The following is a 23,906-nucleotide window of genomic DNA, read 5'->3' as shown; positions in this document are numbered from 1 at the left end:
GGTTTGCAGGGCAAGCTACAATGATTATTTTAAAGAAGTAGAGGCATGGTGATAAGAGGCTGGTTTTCTGGCCTATTCATATTGATACTTCTTGATTTCAGAACAGTTTTTTGGCAGATTATATACCTATCTATATAGAAGGGTAGGACGACAAGTCACACTGTTTGTCTGGTAGGGTAACTATGTCACCGAGGATAGAAATCTTATATACTAAAACGCTAAGCCCTTTTCTTGTCCACCACTTGACTCAAAAACCATATTAGATAATTAAAATATTTTTTCGGAATATTATTAGTATTACGTATGAGATTGTCAAGATATACTTTTGGTACAAAAATTCACTTCCGGTTTTGAGATGACCGGAAGTTAAAATTTACTTTAAGTTTTAGACCCCACAATGTATATATGGATCGAAAGGTCTCGTCGAGACGAATCTAAATATGTACTTCCGGTTGCGATCCGACACCGGAAGTGACCCGAAACGCGCATAAAACGTCAAGATAGAACAAATCTGACACCGGATTCGTGATCAGCATGCAAAATTAACTGCTAAATGATATCCATGTCGACATTTGATGAACTAAAAATTGCATTCCGGTTTTTAGGTCGACTTCCGGTTTGGTTTGAAAATAAAAATTTCATTTAAAAAACTCGATGTCGAGTTGGTCCGCTAGTCGAAACTAACATCTGAAATTTCAATTATATTTTGTTCTTGATTATACCATACGGTTGATTAATAATATTAATAATGTTAATTACATATTAATATAATTAATAGTACGATCAATTTTTTCGCAAAATTCCAAAAATATTGGTTGCTGTCCTTTCAAAATAAGATTTAATAAACAAAATAATTTTAAAGCTTTATGTTACTTTAGATTTAAAAACTTAGCGCCACCTAGGACAGAAATCTTGACTTAACTGACATAAATAAACTTATCTGAGAGATAAAATGTAAAAAATTTATTTGCCAAATAAAGTACCGACTAAGAAGTTGTCTGGAAGATCAATTGTGTGTATTGTAGTTTATTATTATGTTGTAGGTTATCGCAAAATCAAAAATATAACCAAAATATTGTTGTCTATTGTGAGTGAGAGACATGGATCCGGTATTAGAAGATTTAACGAAATCAAGACAGAAGAGACAGAATCCATAAAATAAAATCCATCAAAATAAAAGATTACCATAAGATTGAAAAAAAATTCACTTATATTATTATATTCTACAAATTTTGAATATCACAAGTGCATTTAAGTAACTTGCTTTATATTTAATTAACATGCTCTCAGTTATATACTATTATTAGATTTAATACTTGACCCGCTCAAAACAAAACAAATGATGTCAATACAGATCACAATAATCTTATATTCTTTGAATATGTATTTAAAGAAAGCACTGAATACCTTTTATGAGAGTTACTATTCGTTCAGAAACTGGGTTTTTCCATGGCCTCCTTTAATTACGATTACGAGTCAAAAAACTTTCAAGATACATCAACAATATACACAACGTCTTTCGTTAGAGAAAGTCCATTATCCAAATTAGTCGATATATTCAAGTTTAGAGTTATTTGGCAACGCTGTCACACCCATGTCACATTTGGGGTAAGGAGGACCCCTTAATTTCATCTTGTCCTAACTCAATCAGGGAAATTCTATAATCTGTCAGATCATAGCATACCGACAGTTGGAGGGATATCGAGTTTATTGATAATCTTATTAATGGAGAGGGGAGTTGCTCATTTTATCACTTCTTGTGATTACCGAGTTTCTGAGGAATTGTGGGACTGTTGTCTACTGGAAGGAATTACCATAATTTAATATATACAAAGTGTTGAACATATGTTGTATATGTAAGGGATGGTCAACTCAAAATGTACCTACCACTACAGATTTGTTATTATATCTGGGGATAGGAAAAAGATATCAACATATATAGTTTTCGCTATTTTATTGTTAATTTGTTCTTTTAGAACCTATAGTAAAAACTGCATTCTTCTATTTAATATTTTCCATAGAATACTAGATTTAAAAAGAATGCAACGCCCTCCCACGTACATGATAAATTTACTTAAAATATTTTTTCAAAATTGCAATTTTTCTATTGTTGACATACATTTGCGAAAGTTTCTTGTGTTCTGAGACTGATGCATCTTTTGAAATGTCTTGGTATAATTCTGAGCAGTAATTCTTCCAGGTTTTTGAAATGACGGTTTTTACTTCTACATTATTAGACCATATACATTTTCTCCAAAATACATAAGGTAACATGGAGGTCACCAGATCAGAAAACATACAGTCAAATTGATCACATAATGATTAATTAACGAAAACAATCTTCAATAAAAGATGTAAGAACATTTAGAGGTGCGTGTGCAGATTCAGACCACTACATAGTTACAACCACTATATGACAAAAAGTTAAAACGGAAACAAAACATAAAAACCAACATAAAAAGTGAAATGTCAATAAAATGAGTAATGAAGAAGTAAGAAAAAATATGAGGAGGCAGTAACAGTTCAAATAAAAGAGAAATATAAAGCAGAAGATATAAACACAGAATGGGAAAGGATCAAAAAATCATAGAAGAAGGTGCAAATATGCAGGTAGGTAACAGTCAGGATAAAACAAAAAACGGATGGTATAAACAAGAATGTATAGAAATAACAGGAAAAAAGTGCAAGCCAGAATTAAATGGCTAAGAACAGATAAATAGGAAGACAGAGGAGAATATGAAAAATTAAGAAAGAATACAAGCAAATATGGAGGGATTACTACAGAGAGCTCTTCACGGAGGAAACAACAGGAGAAGAAATTAATAACGAGGAGGAAACAGTGCACGAAGAAGAAGCAGACGAAGTAGACATCGAAATTTCAAAAGAACCAACATTAGAGGAATTGCAGATTGAGTCTTTGGTTATTCAGAAATTTCCTCATCTTTAAAAAAACTGCTCTTGATTGCCCTATTCTTGAGCGAATTTCTGATTTCGGATTCAGATCTTCCGTAATCCAGACTCCCAAGTATTTCATTTTGTCCACTTGCTCAATATCTTCACTTTGCCCCTCTTACTGATAACCATGGTTTCTGTTTTCTTTATGTTTATTGTTAAACCAAACTGTTCTCCAGTATCACAAATTGTGTTTTCGGCTTTCTGTTTTCTTTTTTGTAGAGTTTCTTTCTGTGTTTTTATAACAGAATCTTTGATTTTGCTCCACATGATTTTGTTCACATTTTTAGTGTTTTTCATTTCTGATGTTAATTTCTTCATTTCTTGATTGATACAAGTTGAAACCTCAACACGGATTTCATTTGTCTTGAGTAACTGAGTGTTCACCTTAGAACCTTTGAATTTTATTATCTTTTTTACCCTCAGTTTCATTTTTGAGACAAGGAGGTTATGGTCTGAGCGGACATCTGCTACAGAAAAAGTCTTAACGCTTACAATGAAATTTCTAAATCTTAGATTGGTTAGAATAAAGTCGATCTGATTTCTAATGCAATTTTGTTCATTATCCTGTGGTGACCTCCAGGTGTACAGTCTACGGGGTGGTAATCGAAACCATGTGTTCATAATCGCCAGATTTTCTTCTTGACAAAATTGAGCCAATCTGTCGCCTCTAGCATTCCTTATTACTAAACCATAATCACCTATTATATTGTCGACTCGGCCTTTTCCTATCTTTGCATTTACACTCATTATTATAGTAATTTCTTCCTTTCTTGTGTATTGTAGAAGTTGTTTGAATTGTTTATAAAAATGTTCTATTTCAGCTTCTGATTTACCTGCAGTTGGAGCATAAAATTGTATTACATTAATGTTATCGTATGAACTTTCGGTTTTGATTTTTGGCAATACATGTAAGGCATTTGAAATATGTCTAAAAACGTTGAATTTAAACTTTTACATTAAAAAATTTTTAAAAAAAAAAAAGAATTTTTCAAAACATAGTAAATTCAACTAACGCTTAAATACAAATACAATAAGAACGTGTGTTTTAGATATCTCGGCGTTTCCGCATTCCAGTAAAACTTAGTATACTTTACCGCATATTTCGCAATCAAATAACTATGTCCACACCAAAACTGTAACTCCTTCACTTACCGTCAATATTCAACGTCGAAAATACACCAACTCAAATAAATTCCAACAAAATATACATATAAATGGACAAAACATGTCGTCTCTCTACTAAAACTCCCTTTATTTCACTCACGTGGTGATAAATAGCATATATTATGACACTTTTCCTGTGATACTACATTGTGAAATGCATATTCTTGTAGATGAATGGGGGAGAATAACTGATTATATAAGAAATTATTCATCCCTTGTTGTACCATTATTCATTTGACAGTAATGGAATGGTATGCGTACAGACTAAATAAGATTTTCGATATTTTTTTTTCAGACGAACACGCGTCTTTCATTAAGTTTATTGGTTATTTTGAATTAGCAGTAGCATCATATCCTTGATGGACTTACGCAATATGTAATGAATTCGACTATTTTGTAATACGTAATTTTCTACTTATTTGTACAGCCTTTTCAACGCTCTATCTTTTTGATCTTGACGAATTTCTGGTTCAATCTTAGAAACTTAATAGATATTGAGGTTTATTTTCCATCTAATAATCTTCTGTTAGTTATCAGATCTTTTAGTTTGGATTCAATACGATAACCTTTGTCTAAAGAGTCTAGAAGTCGATATATTGATAGTCCAGAATAAATATTTATGAAGCCGAAATGAGATGTTTGAGGAATAATAAAAGCTATATTAACATTTGGTGTCTTTGCTCAATGTTATTGAGCATTGGGCATTTTTCGCGCATATTTTGTATCTGGCTTGATGTTGCCCTTCCTATTGGTTACTTTTTCTCTATGAAGTCTACGAAAAGTGCTATTAAGGAAAATCCCTGTTATGCACTGTTGTTTGATACTATAAGACAGTTCTGTAAGAATTATTCTATATAGAAAAGTGTCTTGACAAAAAAATTTAGAATATTTCCATAAGTTGGAACAGGCACAATTAAAACGAGTAAAATTTTAAAACCAGCCCCATTCGATGGTCAAACAGCACGGGAAACTTATCGTTTTCAATTCGAAGCTGCAGCTAGAGCAAATTACTTTAATGAGAAAGAAATGGCTGCTTTCTTGGTAGTGTCGCTTCGAGGACAAGCAGCAACAGCGATGTCCGCCACAGGATGCACCCAGTTATATCTTTCTCGTTCAAGCGTTAGAGACATATGGCCAGCAACATATATGGCAGATTTTATAAAGGCAGCTGAAAGTTCGATATCCAAAACATAACGAAAGCTTGAAAGAATATGAAGCCGATCTTAAAAGATTATTGCATTTGGCCTACTCTCAGGCACCCAAAGATTTTCTGAAACAAATTGGTTTGCAGGTATATGGACTACAGGAAGCTGAAATAGAACAAGTTCTCCGATTACAACATCACAAAACGCTAAATGAAGTACTAATATCAGCCTAGCAATATGGAACGGCGAAAAGTATTTCCAGATCTAGCCCAAACGATTTCGAGAAAATGAGGAAGTCACTCCAGCAGATAAACAACCAACCAAAATCTTCAAACATCCGGGCTATCTGTTTTTCAAGTAATAACCTCGAAGACCGATGTACCAAAGTAATACCCCATACCAAACACTTAGCATAGACAAATTCGTGTAAATATCTTTCCAATTGTCAGACCACAAGCTATTCCATTCAGAAGGAGATTTAAATTTAAAAAGGCAAATTGGCAAAAGTATGCAGACCTCCTAGATTCTGAGCTGCTAGGTCTTGAACCAAAAGTAGAGAACGATGAAAAATTTGTAGAGGTACTCAAAAATGTATCTAGAAAAGCTATCCCCAGAAGATGTAGGCAACAATATGTTCCCGGGATGTCCAGCGAGTCCAAAGAACTAATGAGAACATACGAAACCCTCTATTCCACTGACTCTTTTAGCCAAGAAACGGTTGACTGCGGAGCAGTACTACTCCAACAGCCAAGTCAATCCAGACAGGAAAAGTGGATTGAGACCCTGAAAAAAATGGACATGACACATAGTAGCAAAATAGCATGGAACCTTTTAAAAAAACTTGACGGTGATCCAACAGAACATAAACCACCTTGCAAGGTTACAGCAAACCAAGTCGCTGTTCAACTCCTTATGAATGGAAGAACAACGAACCGATATAAGGTCCCAAACACTAGATTGGATTCGGAAACAAACCACCTAGGAACTCCTTTTACACTAATAGAAATCCACGACGGTATGAACAGGTTAAAAAATAGGAAAGCTGTAGGTGTGGATGATATATGCAGTGAACAAATAAAGCATCTAGACCAAGGAGTAAAAACCTGGATCTTGTAACTTTATAACACATGCTGCAAAGCCTGCGAAATTCCAAAATAATGGAGGAAATCTAAAGTAATAGCCTTGTTAAAACCAGGAAAGGACCCAGAAAATCCCAGTAGCTACAGACCTATTTCGCTGTTGTGTCACTTTTTCAAACTATACGAGAGACTCATACTCGCCAGGTACTACCAAATCTTGCACCGGTCAAGTCCTCGCACTAACAGAACACGTTCAAGAGGGCTTTGAATAAAAACTTATAACAGGGGCTGCTTTCGTAGATTTGACAGCAGCCTATGACACAGTAAGCCACAAAACATTGCTCAGAAAATTATACGACACTCTCAATGACCACCATCTGGGTAAGGTCGTATATTCATTTCCCCAAAACAGACGTTTTTTCGTTATGCTGGAGGGTAAAGTAAGTAGGTGGAGAGTTAAAAAACGGCCTCCCACAGGGAAGAGATTTAGCACCAATGCTCTTCAATATTTACACAAACGACCAACCTACGCCGACCGAAACCAAGTACTTCCTCTATGCTGACGATTTTGCAATATGTGCTCAAGGAAATAGGAAGAAGTGGAGGAGAAACTCGAAACTGCCTTAAAAACAATGACAGCGTACTACCTGCAATATTCCCTGAGAGCCAATCCCTCTAAAACCTAAGTCTGCGCTTTCCACCTTCGCGCAGAGGAAGCGAAAACTCCAAATTACGTGGAATGGTAATACATTAGAACACACAAACCACCCTATATATCTTGGAGTAACTCTGGACCAGTCGTTCATCTACAGACAACATTGCATAAAAACGAGAGGGAAAGTAACAACTAGGAACAGCATACACAGAAAGCTAACGGGAAGTAAATGGGGTGCACGTCCTGGTGTTTTAAGAACAACGGCATAGGCACTGTGTTTCTCAACTGCTGAATATGCGTGCCCTATTTGGGACAGATCTACCCACACCAAACAAGTTGATACTGCGCTAAATGAGACATGCAGGATAGCAACGGGGTGCATGAAACCAACACCACTCTCAAATCTATAAAAAGCAGCGGGTTTTGCAGAATCCTTAACACACAGAGGCGTAGCAGAGCACATAGAGAAAATTAAACAGATCGCGAACAAGCGGCATGCCCTATACAAAGCTCGAACACCACGAAAGCGACTAAAATCCAGGAAAAGCTTCCTTGGAACTGCCTGAGTATTTTCCTCTTCCACAGGTTCAACGGACCGGCCAATCCCTAGACTTTAAAACGTGGAAAACTATGAATAGGATAAGAACGGGGGTCGCTCCAGTAAAATCAAACATGGCAAAATGGGGGAAAATAGACCAATATGGTGTGAACTATGACTGTGGAGAAACACAGAATATGGAACATCTTGTTACACACAGAAACTGGCCTCATCGATGTACCCTCGAAGATTTGTGGCTCGCCAACAAAGATGGAACCGACATAGCCTGATACTGGGCCGAAATTTTATGAATGACCGGACACGATAAAGTAAAGTAAGTTAATTTTATATTAAAATATTAAATACCTGAGTGTTTCTCTCTTCGATCAGAACCTATTACAGTTTATATTTGGAGTTCTCAGTATATTATGCCAGTCATTGCTCCAGAATTCAAGTTTTCAAATTAGTTTTAGTGTGCTTCTTCTTCTTCGAATACGTCCATCAAGTTTTCTACATTTGTTTTCCCATTATTCTATTTTTTATAGTTATTTTTCGTTTAAATCCAGCTCTATTGACATGGAATATACGAAAAACTTTGCTAATTCCAATACGTTTCGCTCTTATACGTTTTTTTTTGTACTCGAAGATGTTTCACTCGCATTCAACTTCAACTAAATAACGATAAAATCTCACCAGCTACTCGACGTCTCTCGTACATCACGTTCCGAGTCTATTAGGCGAAATTAGCCTTTCCCTTCATATATTTTAGTGTACCTACATATTTGCACGACTACGAATGGGTGTGATGAAGTGTAGGGAATGCAAGTGCATCTGGATTCAGGGAATTCAGGATAGCAGACGAAACTCGCGAGGCGAATAAGTGGCTCGCAGAATTACAATGGTTATACACGTGTAAGGACCGTGACGGGATTCGAACCCCCTTCCCGTTGTTCCGACGTACACCCACAACCCTTACATGTCATATGCAGTTCGGCCGGATTTGGTTTTTAGGCGTCTGCAATTTTACCGTCTTTTCTTGATACGTTTATACAAGAATAAAAATTTTCATAACGAATTAAATAAGAAAAACTCACAATGTAATTTGCTTGAAAAAATGAAAATCCTTCAGATTGCAACGGTTCTTCTTCTTCTTCTTATTCCTCTTTACAAGCAATTGTGCTTGTTAATTGGCGGATTAATACCTGTTTGGGAAAGTATATACTATTTCTTTTCATATTTTTACATTTAATATTTTTCTATTACGGTACTGTAATGTGATCTAATATAATGCTATGTATTCTAACGACTTTGGTAAAATATATTGTTTCCTGTTATTTCGTACAATTGCTAAACTGGTTGTCTCATTTATTATGTTTTAAGTACGGAGAATTTGACTTCCTTTGTTATTTTTGTCTTGTGTCGCCAATGTACATAAGTGTACGGTCACAATTAACTTAAATTATCGCCACTCAAAATCGCAATACAATAGAGTGATTTATGGGTTTGCCCTCGTGCTACCGACCACCTCGAAGCGTCGTCAGAGGGTGGTTTCTGAAGATTTCAAGACGACACTTCATCTCAAGACAGCGAACGAAACGGACCTAGTGTGTGATAGGTTCTTGCCATCGAGCGTCGGCGGGCGCCCCGACGCGGGCCCAACGAGATTTCCTTGGCTACGACTCCAATATTTCAAAAGGTAAGTCTATATTCTTTGTACAAACATCAATAATGAGTAAGACCAGTTAATTTCTTAATTTATTTATAGTTGTGTTTGCTATTTGTCGCTAATTTATTCACAAACAAAATATTACATTTTTACTTTATAATTATTTATCTAATATCATTTAACCAGCGACCTCTTAAGTTTTATACAAAACAATACCTCTATGGAAAGTTGACACTCCATCTTTTGCGCGCTCGTCCGATACTTCTTCTACCGATTGGTGACTTATCTCTTTGCTGTTTTGATGACACGGGTCTTCTCCATTCCGCTTATGTGGTTATTCCATCCTTTTTTTCTATTTTGTGTCCATTCATTTATACACTGTACATTTTCTTCTAATATCTTCACTTCTCTTCCGATCTCTCAGCGTATTTCCTATAATTCTTCTCAGTACTCTCATCTCTGCCGTTTCCAGTAGCCGTTGCGTTGTGGCTTAGTCAGGTCTTGTTTCTGAGGCATATGTCATTATTGCTCTTACAATGGCTTTATAAATTCTTGACTTCATCTCAGTGTTGTGTCTGTTTCGCCATATAGTGTTATTAAGGCATCCTGACAGTCTATTTTTTGTCCAGGTCTCCATAGCTAGACAGTGTAATTCCCAGGTATTGTATTTCCATTACTTGTTCAATACTGATGCCATCAATTTCTATTTTACATCTGGTTGGTTCTTTGCTGACTACTATTGTTTTAAATGCTGTTTGGCGTAGCGTTTGGCGTTTGCCAAACGCTAATAATTGCGACCAATTCCGAATGATCAGCTTATTGAGCCAGGTCCTAAAACTCTTCTTAAAGATAATTCACACAAGAATATACAATAGATGTGAAAGAGACATTAGCCCACACAGTTCGGTTTCAGACAAGGATTTGGTACAAGAGAAGCACTTTATAGCTTAACCGTCCTACTGCAGAAATGCAGAGATCATCAAAAATATCTCTTCCTATGCTTTATAGATTACCAGAAAGCGTTCGATTGTGTTAATCATTCAGAATTAGTAAGATTGCTCCAGGAACGTTCGATAGATGAGAATGACCTTAAAATCATAAAGAATCTTTATATGAATCAAGTGGCATCTGTGACAGTAGGACTGGAATCTACATCATATTTCTCAATCGAAAAAGGTGTACGATAGGGTTGTGTTCTGTCACCCCTCCTTTTTAATCTTTACTCTGAAACGATTTTCGATAGAGCCTTAATATCCATAAGAGCCATCAATAATCAACAAATCATTTTTTTTTTCTATAAAACATTTCTTATACATTTTAGAGAAAAATGGTTCAAATAAAAGTTAAAGAATAGATATTAAAAAGTTTCACAGAATCGATTGTGATCTGTTATTATAAATATCTTTAGAGTCACTCCCTAAATTTACAAGCTATTTGGTGGATCTAGATCTAGATTTAACATACTTCAATAACTCATTAATTGCCATCATTTCAAATTACATGTCGCTATTCAAAAAACAAAGTTATTAACATTTATAAATTGTTCTGAAGCTATTTTCTTGTGGCATCTTCAAGCAATTACTATTTTATAAACTTATTTGAAACTTAAACTGTGGCTTATTCCCAATAAAAATAGTAATTTATAAATTACTGCAAAAATAAGGGTTTTTTTGTAATTATCTCTGTCAATTATTGTTTACGAATTTAGAAACTCACAAATTAAAGAGCTTTTCAAGATCTACGAATTTTATTTGAAATATTTTTCTCTAAAATGGATAAGCAACGTTTTATATATGTACATAAAATGATTTTTCCACTTTTTATAATTGTTTAATTATATGTTTAATGTTAAACTTTTAAAACCTTCAAAATTCATAAGATTTTTATATGAAATCGAGGATTTTTTCACATATATACTGGAGTACTAGATTAGGACAGAAGAGACGGAAAAAAAAATTCCTAGTGATCATCAGAAGAAAAAAAAGAACCAAATATAGCTATTAATGGTGGACCTGGAAAATCAGCACGTCATAAATGGGAAGTCTTGCCACCCTGAATAGAAAATCCTATGTAATGTGCTGATACATCTGCTCTAATAGAAGAAAAGATCTCATAGATCAATATTATATTTTTTATACTTGTTTTCACACCAAACTACACTTTTGGTAAGGTAGAATAATATTACATTTTTATTGAAAAAAAGTGTGCATCGGCCGGGAATCGAACCCGGGCCGCCCGCGTGGCAGGCGAGCATTCTACCACTGAACCACCGATGCTGTGAAGTAAAATTCTTGTATGAACGAAGGCAAAGATCTTGTTAATGGTTGAGATAAATGTTTGATATAAAAACATACATTTGTTAATTTATGTAGGTCAAACAATCTAAAGATAAAGTAATGGTAACATGTTTGCGGTTGAACTTATCTTGAAATATCAATAATCATAACGCATCGGTGGTTCAGTGGTAGAATGCTCGCCTGCCACGCGGGCGGCCCGGGTTCGATTCCCGGCCGATGCACGAACTTTTTTATTTATTATTAAATTATTTTATTCTGACACACATATCTTTAAATTACAAAGTTGTCCAAAAACATACCAAACGCCAAACATACAGTATACAGAAAATATGTTAAAAGACGAAGGAAGAACATAGTAAACTCTAATTTCACTATTTGGGTGAGTGAGTCATCGTTTGAAGGCGTAGAACTGGGGAAAGACTTGAAAATCCAGTGGCGTACACTCACTTTTATTTCAACGTTAATTATATTATATTGTTTAAATATTATTGTTCAAAATAGGCCACAATATATTTATCTGAAGGTTTTTACTGAAGTTTCCATCTCTATATCCAAAGACCGTTTTCAAAGATATAAATTATAGTTATATTTATTTTATTTGTTTATTATTATATATTTATATATTCTTATACAATTTTCTTTTTTTTTTCTTAACTCTAAAAACGGTCTCTGTAATAGAGATCAAAACGTCAGTAAAATAAACATATAAACAGATGTATTGTGGCTTATTTCCAACATTCTCCCTAAAAATACGGAATGCCACAAGCAAAAAGCCACAGAAAAATAAATATTGCTATCATTTGTAAATTTGAAAACGATCTCTTTATATAGAGATCGAAAGGTCAGTAAATTAAACATTTCAATTAATATATTGTTACTTATTCCCAACATTATTTCTAAATATACAGAACGGCAAGCAAAAATCCAGAGAAAAATAAATATTACTATCACTTGTATATTTGAAAACGATGTCTTTATATAGGGATCGAAAAATCAGTAAATTAAACCTATAAATAAATATTTTGTGGCTTATACAGTCTCCTAAAAATACAGAATGCCACAAACAAAAAGCTATAAAAAACAAGTAATTTTGCGGTAAATTGTTCTAGTCTGCGGCTATGATATGGCGCATTGTCCATAACAACCACAGACCCAGATTCCAATTTTGGTAAGATTCTCTTAAACCAGCGCTTAAATACTTCGGAAATCATTTCTTTATGATAATCACCTGTTTTTTTCGACTCAAATTGAAGCAAACCATCATCAAGGAACCCTGTATCACTTCCTATATGGGTGATGATTAAACGCAGTCCCTTTCCTGATGGAGCTTTTAATCCTGTAGACCAGCCTTCTATAAATGCTTCGCGTTTACTTTTGACATTTAAATCTTGCCCAACTTTTTCAACTGTATGACCTTCGTTAATCCAGGTTTCATCCAAATAATATATTTTGCGTCCAGTGCTGCGAATTTTTCGTATTTCTTCTAAATATTTTCTTCTCCACAGAATAATTTCATTTTTTTCTAATAGCATACTTTTTCTGTTGCGTTTTACATATCGAAAGTTCATTTCGCGCATGGTTCTGATTAAGACCCTACGAGATATCTTGGGTAAAGAGTCATCTTGGGAAATTTTTTTCAGTGTTGGAATTTCACTCCGAAAATAAAATTAATGAATTTTTCGACGTATAATATTCCTTGTCTCGTCATCGAAAACAATGCTTTTCCTACCTCTAGTTTTACCTTTTTCTTGCTTTTTATTTTCCGATGTATTTTTAAGTACACGATAAATTCGGCTAACGGATACTTTTGTTAAACTGCTACAAATGTCGACCGCTTGGCTAACATTTAATGGCATTTTTCTGCCGACAATTCCTTCATAAACGTTTCGTATCATTACCTTCTCTTCGGACGTTAACATTTTCCGTCTCTTTTGCGGCTTTTAATTTTTGGAATCAACATCAGAATTTTGCTGTCTTCTCTTGGAACAACTCGGTTTTTCGTCCATTATATTTCAATAATTTGTGTATATACTATATATATACAATAATTTCAACAATTCTGTATAAGAATATAACTAAAAATTTACTATAAAACGACAAACTATTACACTCTTATTATCAATAACACGTTTTATTAATACTACAATACAGTATTGTTAAAACAGTATTGACAACAATAACTTTACAAACTTATCACATAAAATATACTCACAAAATGCACTACCCGTAGAAACGCCAATGTACATGAACCATTTCTTCGGCGAAAAAATAATAAAAACTAGTTTTACGGCATGTCTGGGCCCGAATTGTAAAACGGAATTTCCTCGCTAATTCCAACATTGCCAAACGATTGAAAAATAATGTTTTAAAATATCGATTTTTATTTTATAAAGTTAAATATGTAACGAAACGGAACATATAAATAAAATTTATTTCATTACAATTTTGTACTTAATTTTTACTATTGAAAAATCATGTTTTTTTGTATTTTTATGACGGTAATAATCGCTGCGTGGAAGAATACAGGTTTTGTATGACCATAATTACTACTTGTGAACAAGAATTGTCTACACTGTACGACAACTTCTGGTCAAGTCTACTATAGAGAAGCACAAATAAATATACTACTTTATATATTCTGTAATTTCTTATAAGGAAACGCAAATTGCAATCGAGAAAACAGGCAGTTTTCGAGGGCCGCTGTGTACATTTAAATTTGGGGATATTCGGCGTTTAAACTATGAAATCGCTCTTCTAAATTGAGGGTTTCTACTATAGATGTTAAATATTGGAATTTATATTTTTTAAATGAGACCTGGCAGCGCTCAATATGTTTAATCCTTCCACTTCAAGATAAGGGTGAACCCAGATAGTGGCAGTGAAAAAACAGACGCTCACTTACACCTTACAGAACTTTCTTAGTTTTAACATGTATAATTTTAAGCTTGTCATTTTGTAGTGTATAAAGTGAAAAATAAAATTTATGGTTCTTTTGTGAATGTAATTGCTAAACTAATAGACCTTAGGGGGCAACGCAAACAGTTGATATTCTATTAAAAAATTAATTCAGTCATTAATTCTCTTCTTTCCAGATCAATAAGTATTTCCGACGATTCCAGTACATCCGCAGAACTTCCTTCTTTAAATCAAGCCCTGTCCAAAATGGTTACCGAGAAAATCACACCAACAGGAGCACCCACAGGCAGCAATCTCCCGAAAATCTTAATTCAAAAGATCAGACCCACACCCTACTAAAGCTTTGCTTCTTTATATTAACTGTGGCACTGATAAAATCAATAAAATTTTCAGACCAAATTCAATGAAGACAATTTTTTACCCTTATAACACGCCAAATGAACGACACGTTTATGAAATTTTTTGTGCAGACTAACCCAAATAATCCTGAAGGACCGTTCCAGAAATCAAACGTGAATTGGCTTCCTGATAGTCCCGAAAAAAGAAGCTCTAGGCAACCTCTCCGATTTAAACCAAGACGAAAACGCCGTTTCCTGACCCTCAACAACCTTAACTTGCCAGTTGATGAACGAAGAACTCCCGTACCTTGAAGTAGCAATTATCTACAAATCAATACATATTAGCCAAGTTAAAATAAAATGACAAGTTTTCAGCATCAAAAAATTTTCTACTATGGATTTACTCTTCTACTCGTAACTCATTAAATCGCTTTAACTTGTAAGAAAATAAAAACTTCTTACAGTTTCCGTGGTGTAGTGGTTATCACATCCGCCTAACACGCGGAAGGTCCCCGGTTCGATCCCGGGCGGAAACACACTTTTTATTTCAACAATCTGTACTTGGCAACTACATTTAAAGTAGAAAAACATTAAAAAATAAAATTAATTTAAAATTTTGCTGCACTGAAGTAAACCTTGTTAGAGTTTATATAAAGCTCCTTGCGTGGCTTAATCTAAATAAGAGCACGAGTTAGTTCTAGACATTTTTTTACGAATAATTTTTAAGCACAATTATTTAAGCACGAACTACGAACACAACTATTCCTCGTCCGTCTATTTTCTAATGTTTCTAAAATGCCGAATGTTATCTAAACCTTCTAAAATTTCCAATAGCAGATTTATATTTCCACATTTCATAAAATCATTAAATATTGTTATTTTTACAGTATGATTTACCTAAAAGATTTAACAAGTTAGTTACAGCGATAACATTGGTTGAAGATATTTTTACAATTCTCTAAGAATCTTTAATTTTACCATATTTCTAATCGCCAATGTTTAGACAGTTGCCACTTTATGCAAAGTTCACATACGACGAACAAAAAAAAAGCATCGTCAAGTCAAGCACACATTACCAACATATTCAAACGGAACACACTAAAAAACTCGTCTATAAACAAGCTATAAACAATATAGTACGTAATAACAGTAAACTTAGGTGATAACATACACCAAGACTTAAATTCTCTACTGTTTGCTTGTTTACGTTCATAAAATGAAGTTTACGTTATAAAAACCGCGTGAAAGCGAAGATTTGTTTTTTCAGTGAGTACGGAGCGGATGTAAGAAGCAGATCCATCAAATAGGTCGGCGCGGGATGAAGGACCAGTCAAATTGAAAAGTTTACAAATAAAAAGAGGTTAACGCATCGGTAGTGGGTGCCAACTAAGTGCTGAAATATATCTACCGTTCTTCTATAAACTTTTTCGGTATATTGGAGATGTATAAATAATATTATATATTTAGAAACATCGATAGTTTGATTTGAAGGTTTTGCTTGCATTATTCAAGTATTCAGAGCAATGCAGGTACCCATCTCTATGTATTTTGAGCTTGTACAGGATAAAAAAGACAAATACAAAAATATTACGCAATATAGAATAGCAAATAAACAAAATTAATGCACACATTAACACTTCGTTCGATGACGGTGGTCGGTCAGGTCAAGCTCACGACGTAAAACGATGTTTTCTTAAAAATAAATAATCTACATTGTGGGGATTTTCTCTACCTTTTAAACATAATTAGTTTATATAATAATTAAATTTACTATCAAATGATATTTATCTATATTTTATCATTAACATTTGGTCTGAATTTGACAGGTTTGTCATAAGCTAACAACGTATAATTTGTTAATACGTTAACAGGTGGCGTTAAGAGCAAACATAATAATTTATGGAATTTGTTTAAAATATAAAAAATAAATAAATAATAAAATTACTTAATATAATTTAAAAATACAGAAAATATAGTATAAAGCTCTGTCTGCGCCAGTCTACAGTACCTCCTACTGTACCACTTTGTTTTTTTGGTTTCTATCCTTAATTGATTTATATTTGGATACTTCCTTAATAGGTAAAAGTTCCCTTTTTTGTGAAATTTAAAGGACTACTTCTTTTTGATACAGTAATGTTAACAATACTGTAAGCAAATAATTCAATCTGCTGGTCAAATATCGATTGAATATAGTCACAATAACGTATAGAAATCTTTAATACTAGGGGAAGTAAATACCCCCATTATTCCTCTTAGATGCATCGAGATAAATAATCACTCTCGCTACGCAAAATACACTTTTACTTCGTTTTGCCATCCGGCGATTGCTGTCAAATTAATTGGAAGCTTTCAGTGTACTTCCATCATGCAAATATTCCATTATTCCGTTTTCTGGTCTGACTCATATCTAGATTGCGAATTTCCATTACTGAATGAGTGTAAGCAAATATAATTTCGGGAATAGATCCACGACTGATTGTGTGCACTCTGGATATTTTTGTTTTCAGGTATGCTTAGTTGGAAAATGTTCGGTATTGTGTTTTTACTGTACCTGCTGTTGGGATTTTTCAGTATCGGGAGTATTCAGAATGGACGGAAAAAATATATCTATGATGCTTTCTATCCTATTGGATTTTTAAAACGTTTTGTTTGAGCTCTTGTACGGGAAAAGCCGGAATGCTCAACAAAACCTGGTGATTGTCGATGAATATAACTTTAAAAATATTATCGTGATTTTTATCTGTCTGTATAGATATCGAAACATTTTTAATACTACTGAACTTATCAAGGAGTTTACTTCTAATGCAGTGTTATCTTTACGGTGTTTATAATTTGTTTGTCTCTTCTTAACGTCTGGAGAAGAGTTATGTTATGTGGTGTATATATGAATCGCTAACTGCAGAAATTCATCATGTCCAATATGTACGAATTTTGTATATTTTATTAAAATTGTTTCCAGTAGCAAAACGCAACGTTTACTACAAAAAGGAAACACGTCCGAATGTTTGTATTGGCATGGCAACGCTTTCAATGTTCTCTTTACTGCAGAAAGGAAACTAGTCCATGACAAGTTTTCTTTCTGCGGTAAACAGTTGCGGCGCTAGAACTGCGTGGCAAATATTCGAATTATTCCCACAGCTGAGTTTAGTCAGACAATATTGTGCTTTGTTTATTGATGATTGTTGTCGTCTTTACTGTGGTTAACAATTAGATTAGAATGAGTGGTTCAGATGAGGAATGGCGTGTAAACAAGAAAAGAAAATGTTTTACCAATGATGACAAATATAAAAGGAACATAATAAAGAAGTCTAAAGTGGCTGGACAAGAACACGTAAACTGGGTTGGCAAAACTGTACCAGCTAAAAAAACAAGCTCAAATTTTTGCAGGTAAATATTGTTTTATTCATTGTTGTTAATTTGTACATTTTGTCATTATATCCCGAATATATTTTTCACTGAATTACTGTTACAATAAAGTCTTTTGTTGTTTCAGTTGCAAATCCAATTGCCTTGAAGTTTTAACCGAAAAAGATATGATTGAAATATCCGCCAAACTATATAACATGACAACCAAAACGGAACAGGACATTTACATCCAATCTGTTATGGAAATTAGTCAGATTGTAAGGGAAAGACCCAGGTCTAGTTCGTCAACTGCGAAATCCAAGGCTTTCAGTGTGATTTATTATGTAGTACACAATGGAAAACGTACAAAAGTATGTAAAAATGGATTTATGAAAACCTATGAATACACTGCAAAGCAGTATTACCGTTTGTCCCATCTATTGCAACTGAATGAAACAACAACTGATAACAGAGGAAAAAACGTTTCAGGAAATGCAATACCTGGATCCGTACTGTCTAAATTAAGGGTCCATGTAGAATGATTCCCCACCAAAGTACATCATTATACAGGAAAAGGAAGAAAGTATTTTTCAGCTAATATGAATTTAAAAATCATGTACGACATGTTCATTAAAAAAGACCATAGTTTCCTTATTTCAACATTAGGAACTGAGAAAGGGCTCTCCTACAAGTTTTTTTGGACATATTTTAAGGAAAACTACTCTTCTATTGGCTTTGCCCAGTTAAAGATGCATTTGTTACATGTGAGGAACTAAATTTAAAAATAAAAAGTCCTGTTTTGAATGAGAATGCAAAGCGAACGGCTGCCGCTGAGCTAACAGTACACAAGCGTAAATCTAAAAAGTTCTATGCATCACTGAAAGAAGTGACCATGAAGAAAATGTTGGCATCTGCATAGATTTTATGGCCAACATATCTCTACCTTGTATTCCTGTCTAAGATACCTTTTACCTTAGACAGCTCACTGTAAACGTCTTTGGTGTGCATAATCTCGCGACACGGGAATGTACATTTTTATCTAACATGAAGGTGAAGGGAGTAAAGGCTCAAACGAAGTTTGTACTATGTTAGATTGGTACGTAAAAAACAAAATTGGCAGTGGTGTAAAAAACCTTTATCTGTCGCAAGGCAAAATAAAAATAATACTGTGATTCGCATGATGATGTACTTGTGTGAGATTTCCTGTTAGGGGCCACTCTTTTATGCCAAATGACAGAAATTTCAGAAGGCATCATCAGAAGGAAATTAAAGCAAGAAGAACGATATTATACTATTAATGAGGTTGAAAAGCTTTTTAAAAGAGGGCAAAGTTTCTGTTATTAAAATGACTGCTTATGATTTCATTGACTTCAGTTCATGGTGGCCCCAGTTTTATAAAAAAAAAATCTGGCTAAGTGATAATTCGTATGGCAAAAATGTCGAAAGGAACCAAAAAAGGGTTTTTGCCATATCACAATTCAGAGAAATGACTTTTTCATCAAAGAATCCTAACACGGTTCAATGTAAGATGAACATCGGCGGCTTCATAATGGATGAATTCAAACGACGGAATGCAGTACAGCCAATTCAGGCTCCTACTAGAAGACCATATTCAACTGTACTTCCAATTAACAACAAGAAAATGAAAGACATGAAGAAAACATTGGTATACGGAAGAAAAAATGAATTTTTGGAATCCGATTTTGTCATGGCCAATTACACCGGCATTTACAGAAGAAAACTAAAAACTTGAACTGAAATTTGCTTCAAAGTTTTTATTTATGATTTAATTGCTTTATTTCATGTATAAGACATTTGTTTTATTTCATTAAAATTAATTCTCATAATCTCCATCTCAAAATGGAAAAATGGAGAATGGCAAAAATGGAGATGGACAGGACATGTTGCAAGAATGAAAGACGACAGTTGGACAAAAAAATTGCTTGAGTGGAGACCACGGGCTGACAAGCGAAGCTGAAGAAGATCCCCAACGCGATGGACCGACGACCTCAAAAGAATCGTGACCAATTGGATAGCAGAGGCGCAGAACAGAAGCAGATGGAAAAGTTAGAGGATGCCTATGTTCAACAATGGACAACTCAGGGCTGATTGATGATGATGATGATGAATTCTCATAAAATATTCTGTTTGTATATTGATTGTTTTCCTTAGAACATCTTAACGTTTCTTGTTTTCGGCAGAAAGGGAACATGTCCTTAACACAAAAAAATTCTCTACCCTCTCCTCTTAAAATATTTAAATATTTTATAAGTATGTAGTAGTCCAGAATGCCCAATCACATAAACCTTAAATGCAAAAAAATTAATATCAGTAGTGTGAGTTTACCAAGTTTTTTGTCTCTCCTGAAAAATTGGCAAATCTGGACTTGTTGCCTTTCTGCAGTTAGCGATTCATATGAGATCCTTAACATACACATGATGTCTTATGACATCTTCTGTAAGGCTTCAGCTTTCTACTCCCTACAGGACGACACTAAAGACGTAACATCTAAGTATATACGTATATTCATACTTAAGGATAAGTTGCAAAGAATCTTCATAAGATCTTCTGGTATTTTTAGTACGAGTTTATATAATTGTAATATTGCAGCATATAGAGGAAATAAAGATGAATATAAAAAAATGCAGGCTTACATCAGAAGAAAAATAAGAAAAGCTAAAGAAAAAGAAGCTGTAGAGAAATGTAAAGAAATAGAAAGACTGCAAGCCAAGCATGACAATTTTAATGTACACAAAAAGGTAAAAGAAATAACGGGTACTTTTAAAAAGCCAACACAAATGAAACTCATAGACACCAATGGAAAATTAATCATTGACACCCAAGAGATGAAAGACAAATGGAGAATATATTTGGAGACACTTTTTCAAGATCAAAGAACGGATTATAGGTATCCATTTTCAGAGAGGATGACGGGCCCGGACATAGTTAAATCCGAGGTAGAAGAAGCAATAAAACGGATGAAAAGCAGGAAAGCTGTAGGGCCTGATAATATCGAAGCTGAATTTTTAAAACTCTTGGAGGAAGAAGGAATAAATTGGATCACGGCTGTCTTCAATAAAATATACAATACAGGAATCATCCCTGATAAATGGCTGGAATCAGAATTCATAGCGATACCTAAAAAACAGGGGGCTAAAAAGTGCGAAGAATATCGAACAATCAGCCTAATGAGCCACATGTTGAAACTGTTTCTTAGAGTCATCCATGCAAGAATTTATAAGAAGTGCGAGGAACAAATATCGGACAGACAGTTCGGCTTCATTAAAGCAGTGGGTACCAGAGAGGCACTTTTCGGAGTACAGGTACTGATTCAAAGATGCAGGGACGTTAACTGCGACGTATACGCGTGCTTGATCGACTATGAAAAGGCATTTGACAGAATTCAACATCAAAATAGGATAAACATTTTAAAAGAAGCAGACCTGGATGACAAAGACCTCAGAATAATTTCAGAACTCTACTGGAATCAGACCGCATACATGAAAATTAACGGAGAAGAAACAGATCACATAAAAATACTACGTGGAGTTAGACAGGGATGTATCCTATCGCCGTTGATATTTAATATGTACTCAGAGAAAATTTTGAACGAGGCTCTTTACGGAATAGACGAAGACATCCTTCTAAATGGTGAAAGAGTAAACAATGTTAGATATGCCGACGACACCATGGTGATAGCAGATAGTTTAGAGGGACTTCAGAGGCGAATGGACAGAATAAACGAGTACAGTCAACAGTACGGACTAAACATTAATACCCACAAAACGAAACAAATGATTATCAGCAAGGAGAATATAAATGGGGCTCATCTATACATTATTGGGACGCAGATAGAGCGAGTAAAACAGTATTGCTACCTGGGAACTATTACAAACGAACAGTGGAGCAATGTACAGGAAATAAAGTGCCGCATAGGAAAGGCAAGAACGGTCTTTAACAAAATGAGCGCCATCTTCAAAAGTCACAACATATCCCTAGATACAAAAATGAGACATTTGAGATGCTTGTTTTCTCTGTGTTGTTGTACGGGGCGGAGGCATGGACGCTTACAGACACCACTATTAAAAAACTTGAAGCATTTGAGATGTGGCTTTATAGAAGAATGCTGAGAATATCATGGACAGCAAGGATCACGAACAAGGAAGTTCTAGAAAAAATGAAGAAGGAACCAGAGATTGTGTTTACGATCAAACGCATAAAATTGCAATATCTGGGACACGTTATGAGAAATCAGTACCGTTACTCCCTGCTGCAGTCTATATTGCAAGGTAAAGTCAAAGGTAAGCGAGGACCCGGTAGAAGGAGAATATCATGGCTGCGGAATTTAAGAACATGGTTTAAGAAAACCTCAACGGAGCTGTTTCGAGCCGCAGCGAGCAAGGTCATGATTGCCAATATGATTTCCAACATCCGAAACGGATAGGAACCAGAAGAAGAAGAATATTGCAGCCCAGATAGCCTATTTTCTCCACTCCTTCTATGGGTGTATCGTTCATTATAATGTGGGCATTTATGGTGGTGTTCTTTACATCGTGATCAATATTTTTTTTTTTTTTTTTTTTTTTAATTTAAAGAAACAAAGTCGCATCCACCCAAAGGTTATTAGCGACACTCCTGTAACATTTGTAATAATATTAAATTAACGTTTGTAACAGTCAATCATTGTAACAATTAATTACAATTTGTGAACAATTGAACATTTGTAACAATTAATTAAGTTAAATTTTGTGTAACATATTTATACATTTTAAGTAACCTAATAAATTGTCCGGAACTAAACTTTTGTTGAGTAGTGCTTTCAGGTTATTTGGCAAATTGTAAGACTGTCTTTGATTTACATATTTAGGACAGTCTATCAAGAAGTGCTTTATACTGTCTACTGTATTGCATGCTTCGCATTTTGGTGGTTCACTATTTGAGAAGAGATAGGCATGAGTATACCTACAGTGTCCAAGTCGTAGACGTGTAATAATAGTTTGGCATCTTCTACTTCTGGCTGTGCACTTCCATGAAAAAATATCACTTTTGATGGTTCTGAGTTTCGAACTAGAGTCACTCCACTCCCGATTCCACGCACTTAACACCTTATTTTTGAAATAAACTTTTAGATCGCCTGCGATACTCCGACACTCTGTTTCTGATACGTCACTGGTGATAGCGTTACGCGCACTAGTATCTGCTTCTTCATTCCCTTCTATGCCTATATGAGATGGTATCCATAGGAAGTGGACTCTTCTGAAATTTTCTTGAGCTTTCATTAATTCGGCCCTGATAATTTTCTCAATGGGGTGTTTAGGGTATACATTTTGCATAGCTTTGACTGCGCTGAGAGAGTCAGAAAGGACTAGACAACAAGGGATGTTTTTAATATTTACTTGCTTGATGGCTTTGAGCAAACCAAATAGTTCTGCAGTATAGATGCTTGAATTTAGAGGAAGTTTAAATTGAAAAGTGTCATTTGGGGTTACCACTGCTACTCCAACGCCAAGTTCCCCTTTGGATGCATCTGTATAAATTTTAATCCACTCATTGTATTGTTGATCTAGGATTGAATTTAGTTTAACTTTAAAAATAATAGGACTAGTTTCATGTTTATTATATATGCTTAACGCTGTAATGACTTTGGGCTGTTTGATAGTCCAAGGTAGATAGTTATTGGTATTCGTTTGAAATACTGTTGGGAATTGAATGTTCAGTCTGGAGCTATATAATCGGATTCTCTCGTAATAAGGTTTGGGAGCACGGGGCTTATTATTGTAATAATTAATATATTTGTTACTAAAAGTA

The 23,906-nt window shown here is 34.5% G+C and overlaps 1 protein-coding gene and 3 non-coding genes across 5 annotated transcripts in view; 2 read left to right on the top strand and 2 right to left on the bottom strand.

Annotated features, from left to right (window-relative positions):
- Nucleotides 1-23,906, bottom strand: part of LOC140449368 (tyrosine-protein kinase-like otk) — a 296,812-nt gene that overhangs the window by 230,731 nt on the left and 42,175 nt on the right. The window lies entirely within an intron of this gene.
- TRNAG-GCC (transfer RNA glycine (anticodon GCC)) lies at nt 11,408-11,478 on the bottom strand. Its single transcript has one exon. It is a non-coding gene; the product is annotated as a tRNA-Gly (tRNA).
- TRNAG-GCC (transfer RNA glycine (anticodon GCC)) lies at nt 11,650-11,720 on the top strand. The gene has a single exon. It is a non-coding gene; the product is annotated as a tRNA-Gly (tRNA).
- On the top strand, nt 15,217-15,289 carry TRNAV-AAC (transfer RNA valine (anticodon AAC)). The gene has a single exon. It is a non-coding gene; the product is annotated as a tRNA-Val (tRNA).

The sequence above is a fragment of the Diabrotica undecimpunctata genome, chromosome 9 (genome assembly GCF_040954645.1).
Source record: "Diabrotica undecimpunctata isolate CICGRU chromosome 9, icDiaUnde3, whole genome shotgun sequence".
Lineage (NCBI taxonomy): Eukaryota > Metazoa > Arthropoda > Insecta > Coleoptera > Chrysomelidae > Diabrotica > Diabrotica undecimpunctata.
Note: the sequence above shows the minus strand (reverse complement) of the source record. Positions and strands in the feature narration are given on the sequence as shown.